At 31.0% G+C, this 6327-nt stretch overlaps 1 long non-coding RNA gene across 1 annotated transcript in view; it reads right to left on the reverse strand.

Annotated features, from left to right (window-relative positions):
- The window catches only part of LOC105289686, an 18006-nt gene that overhangs the window by 2464 nt on the left and 9215 nt on the right, over positions 1-6327 (reverse strand). Inside the window, exon 2 of the long non-coding RNA XR_895683.2 lies at positions 3872-4056. This is a non-coding gene — a long non-coding RNA (uncharacterized LOC105289686). The remainder of the gene's footprint in view (positions 1-3871; positions 4057-6327) is intronic.

A 6327-nucleotide genomic window follows, 5' to 3' on the forward strand; every position in this document is an offset into this window, starting at 1 on the left:
ATAGCAAATTTATTATGACAGACTGCTTGATATAGAGTGAAATCACATTGCCACTGGATTTGGTGTTATAAATTATTTTCATTATATTTTAAATAAATGCATGTAAATGATTAGAGTGACTAGTGGAGTAAATTGAAAAATAAGTGAATTTCTCCATCATCATCAAGTTTCTTCATTATATTTGAATACTTTAGAGGTCTCTAAGCAGTGTACACACTCTTTTGTAATCATAACTTATTTGGCTCTGTTAAAGATTTTACTATTGGATTTCAACAATACTAATATTTAATGAAAGAAATGTAATATCACTCATATCCTTCCAGTATACGAAATCTTCTTGAAAATATGTAAATAGATTTACAAGTTACTTTAAAATATTTCAGTTGTATATTTTTTTTTTAATGTGGGGTTTTTAATCCATATTAGAATTCGGTTACAAATTGACCCTATATTTAAACAAAAACCATCTTCTGAGACATACATTCTAATAATGTATCAACAATATTAGTAGTCCCTGGTTGGTTATTTTAACTTATTAGTAACATTTCATTTTTTTCTCCAATGGAAATCTATAGTGGTTTGCCCCAATCACATATCTGAAACAATGTCTTATGAAAACAAAAAGAAACAAAATTAAATAAAATTGAACATAAACATGAAGCAAACTATAATCCTTGGCAGATAAATCAAGTAAAAATCATTGATGGAAATTGGAAGTAGGGGACATCATTAAAAATAACTGTATAAGTGCAGAAGTGTTATCTTTATGCTCTGAGAGAATTAAGCTACCTCTTAAAACTCTAACCTTTCTAATGAGAAGTGACTTGTAATCAGAAAAAAAAATACTAGGGACTGAAATAAAGTACTTGATAAAAGAGATTTTAAATTAATGGGATCTACACTTTTGTTGTTTTTTAACACATTATCCTTGAAGATAAGTCCAGGCTAATGACAGTCTATTATTACTAGCAGTGATGATAATAATCATATTATCAATTATTATAATGTTTATTAATAACATATGTACCAGAGATGATGCTAGATAATACATACATACATGTATGTGTATGCACACATGCAAAAAAACTACATTTGATTATCACAGTAAGAATTGAATGAGGTCCTATTTTATTTTTATCTTAAGATGAGAAAGATGATTCAGTCCTGTAATTTGACCAAGATCATAACTTTAATAAATAGCAGCTGTGGAGCTGGGTCAACTTTATATGACTCAAGAATACTTTCTCTGGGTACTCTCTAAAATTTAATGTGTAAAAATTGGAAAGACATTTCTGAATATTTTCTTTCTTTTTCTAAGGTCAAGCACTTAATTGGTGACCCACCTGAGGGCATAAACTACCTGTTTTTAAAAAGAACAAATCATCAAATTTTTACAAGCTGCAGTAAAGAAACTTGTTTATAGTGACTTGTATGTGAGAGACATTAGGATAAAGATACCTAAGAAGGACAAATACTGTTTTCTCAAAACTGGAAGATTTTCTCCTAAGATTTTTTTCTCTGAAGAAGCTGTTCTAAAATTGCTTATGCAGGTGAGCTACATTAGTAAAATAATTCCATGCACACTGACAAGGATACATAAATACTAGGATTATTATGATTGCCAATAAGTAATTATATATTTAAATATTTTGCCTGACTCTGAAGTGTACTGAATTATTTACTTACAAATATTTACTTCTAATGCTATATTGAGTAGCCTGTAAGAAATCCTTGGTCTATGTAGGTGAAAAAAAGTGTGAAATATTAAAATATGTGCAATCTCTATGAAGACTTAGACTATAATCATAGCATTTTTCTTTTCCATATTTTGTTTGTTGCTCATCAAAAATAACTTCTTGACCAGGTACCTAAACGAGGGAAAAGTTGCCCCACTTTTGGATCACTAGAGAAAATATTGAATGTTCAAGCTCTTAGAGATGATAGAATTTATTGAAACTTAGCACATTTGACATATGATTAGAAATTTGAATATATCATAATCATTTAAATTTCTAGAGAAAACATTATCAATCTATATCAAATTACTAAGCATTGAAATCAGTAAATTTGTCTAAAATATCTTTTTATCTGTACTGGATAAATTATCAAAAATACAGTTTAAAAAATAATTTTAGAAAAAAAATTATATCATACTGACCCTTTATGATTGTAGGTTTATTTTCTTGATATGATAACAAAAATAATTTTTTTTTTTAAAGAATCCTATTCTCATTAATTTTGGTTTTGGAAGAAGATCCCCACAAATTTAAAAGGTACGTATTAGCATAATAGTAATAATAATAACAATAAACAATTGATTGCAATGAGTTGAAAACTTCAAAATAAAGAATTTATAACCTCATAATAATATGAAAAATATTTGAAGCATACTAGGAGACTATTTTCTGCAAATGAATAAACATAAATGAAGAGAAAGAAGTATATGTCATGTCTTTCTTCTATTGACTGTATCTAAGGGTAACAAAAAATTTGAAGAAGGGTAGTTGCTTTTACGTAAAAGACGAATTATGAATAACAAACTCAGGGAAATTAATTAGAAAGGTAATATTTTACAACCCTTAAAGAACATTAATGCAATCAAGCAATGGTCATTAGCATTTGCCAACCATTCAATCAATGAGTTGACTATTTTAATGAATGGATCAAACAAACATCATCTGAACTCCTTATTCTAGGGTATTTTTCAGTTTTAAAGGTAACTTCTAGATAAACTTTTGATTTAAAATTTTAAAGAGCAAAATGTTCTCTTCTCCAGAAATTATAAAAATAAAAATAAGAAATGAGAATCTAACATCATTGTTTAACAAACTGGGAAATAGACGCAACTAGTAGCAAAATATCATAAATGAATTAATAAATAGATCCTAAATTAAGTAAAAGTAGAGCAATATCAAAAATAAAGTAATGGTAAATAAATGTTGTTGATCTGGTCATAGGCACTGCTGAGTATCTAATCTGCATCAGCAGAGACCAAATCTTAGACCTGAATATGACACTCTTTCCCAGGGAGATAGATCAGGTTCCTGAAGGCAGATTAATTATGTTAAACTCCCCAATATTGTGGATGGAGAACATTTTTTTCTCACTGAAATAGATACTTTGCATATTGTTCTTTTCAGCCTGACACACTACAGATACCTGATTTGCTCTCATAGAATTACGTACACCAACACTTCCAATAAGAGAACTCATTCGACAGCAAATGGAGTGTGGCAATGGGCCCACACTCTTGGAAATCACAGGGATTGTCCTGCACCTCATCAATTTGAAGCAGTTAACTTAATGGAATGGTGGAATAGTCTTTTGAAGATCTAGTTACAGTACCAGCCAGGTGGTGAAACCTTGCTGGACTGGGTCTGCCAAGTGCTATATATGCTCTAAATTAACATCCAATGCACAGTGTTATTTTTCTTAAAGCTTGAAATTATGGCTCTGGGAATAGAAACTGCTTGTTTCTCTCATACACTAAAGATACAGTAGCAAAGTATTTGCTTCTTGTCTCTATAACTTTAGACTCTGCTGGTCTAGAGGTCTTAGTTCCAAAGGGAAGAATGCTTCTACCTGCAGACACAATAATGATACCAATAAACTAGAAATTAAGACTGTGCCTGGATGTGTTGGGTTCTTCATGTTATTGAATAGATGGATAAAAAGAGATTATTCTGATTCTTGATCCTGAGTATCAAGGGAAATTGGGTTGCTACTCCACAACATGCATGAGAAGAAGGACTGTTACATTTACGTACCCACAGACAAACATGGTCTCCCTTCTAGGGATTTATTTTGATGTCAAGAGAGATGACATGACCCACTCACCCTTGAATGTGAATAAAGTATATTTAATACTCACAACAACCTGGAGTCTCCCAGGACATGAAAGTCTCAAAATAACAAAGGACATCCAGCATAGGTGAGTCCTACAAACAACGAGGAGACTGCAAAAAGCTGAAATTCCCACAGTTTGCAAAAGCAAAGGACATGTGTAGGGCTTCTTTCCTTCATTGCTCAGATGTGGATCATGCAGGGATCTAAAAGCTATTAATGGTGAAACATCAAAAATAGAGTCAGTCTCTTAATTTTGAGGACATCCCTTAGAACACCTCTTAGTACTCTCATAGCCTGAGATTGAAGTCAATGAAAAGTTTGACAACCCCAAAACTGAGACAGGACTAATTATAATGACCCAGAGCTTTTAGTAATGAATGTTTCAGTAGTTGTACCAGACAGTGAATCACAACCAAATGAAGCTCTTGCAAGGTATATAACGATTATGAAATGAATAGTGTGGCTATTATTGTTGTTTCTAAATGTTATAAATCTAAACTATGTAACCAGTTCCAGAACCTAGGACTATAACACTTATAAGTACTTCTTCCTTAATTTGATTTGAATGTATTTTCTTCCCCTCTTCATTATCTACAAATATTATAATGTGTTTAATAGTTAATTTTGTATCATAATATTTATGTTATTGGAAATCAAAATTAATCAGCTTGTAACAAAGAAAATCTCCCAAACACTAAAAGGAATCATCTTTTGGGAAAAAAGGATAATGTATATATAATTTGTATGTCAATCATGTTAAGTGAAAGCATGACATTGTCATGGTCTTTATTTGGATATTAAGTATAGTTTTAGGACATGCATATGTCAGTTTCAAGGTGGCAAGGGGCAGACATAGAGTGTATATGTTGGCTTCCTAGGCTGCACTAAGTTTCCTAGAATTATCGTCCATGTTTCTGATTACAGTGGGCTATCATTAAAAAAAAATAAAAAAATTATGAGATCTGGAGCATAGAAGTGGAACAGCAATGATTTTTGTAGCACAAGCACACATTGTCATTTATCTGCTAGCTCACATCATTGACGTGAAGCAATTGCCAGGCCTGCAACGATCCACTCTTTCTGGGATTCTCCTTCAATTTCTGCAAATCTTGGGCCAGATATGTGTGTTTATATCCAAATGAAGTGCTCTGGATTCTGCAGGATGTGCATGCTACATAGGTCAGAGTCAGTAAGAGCTGATGTGAATTTTAGTCAATATCATGAACTTCAGCTCATGCTCATGGATTCCAGCTTTTCTTGCTCTTCAGAACTTTGTATCAGTCTTTCCTTTATGACCGCCTTATCTGTGGATTTGAAGTTTGGCATCAGATGCTAGGACAGACCATAATCTAAATGTAAATGCCAAAACTATAATATTTCATAAAGAAAACATGAGAGAAAATCTTAAACACCTTGGAATAGCCAAAGTATACTTGAGAGAATTCTTAGGCAAACCATTTTAAAAATGTTTAATCGACTTTAATGTATTTAATAAGACACCCCCTTCTTTAAAACCCACTATTGATAAAATGAAAGGCAACTATGTACTAGGAGAAAATAATTGCAATACGTATATTTTACAGAAACTTTTCTCAAAAATATATAAAGAACACTTGCAATAGTAAGAGGACAACAAAACTAAATAAAAGAGGATAAGATATTGCAACAAATAATACACACCAAAAAAATAGAAAAGCAGTGGTAATGGAAAACTATACTCAATATCATTAGTCATTAATAAAATGCATTTTGAAACAATAAGATACCACTACACATTCAGTAGAACAGTTACAATGAAAACAAGATTGACAATATCAAATGTTGGCAAAACATTTGTCACAAAGTATTCCTGGGAATGTAAAATACTATAGGCACTGTGGAAAATAAATTGGCACTTTCTTATAAGGTAAACATACACATACCTTGTGACCCAGCAAGTATTCCTAGATATTTATTCAAGAAAAGACAAAAAGTTCTATAAATTGTTCAATAAATTGTCTACAAAAATTGTAGACAATTTATAGAAACAAAATCTCATTTGTCCATTGGTCAAGAAAGTGAGTTAAATTAGTTCTAGGAAAGGCCTGGCATCACAGGGTGAGTCAGAATTTGTGGTTTCTTTTCAGTTCCATCTGGTTAAGACCAGTTGTGATGAAACAATAGTCAGTTTTAATATTCCTTGGACAAGTGCCCTTAATGGAAAAAAGAATTTTTTATAAGACAGTTTTTATTGTATACTAAAAATTTGTTGCAGGAAAGGTTTCGTGTAATTTGAAATTAACTGAGTCAAATCATACCAATTACTATTGTTTAATTAGAACAGTTTGTTTCTTATTAATTTTTAGAACAAATTATTAAACAATTAATAAATTAAATTTAGAAAAAAGATTGCAATGACCCCTAGGGCAATTTATAATTTATCATCTAAAATATTACTTTTTTAGTGTTTATTATTGTGGTTTTTAAATGTAAAATACTTCT

Source organism: Pteropus vampyrus, unplaced genomic scaffold (genome assembly GCF_000151845.1).
Source record: "Pteropus vampyrus isolate Shadow unplaced genomic scaffold, Pvam_2.0 Scaffold27, whole genome shotgun sequence".
NCBI classification, from domain to species: domain Eukaryota; kingdom Metazoa; phylum Chordata; class Mammalia; order Chiroptera; family Pteropodidae; genus Pteropus; species Pteropus vampyrus.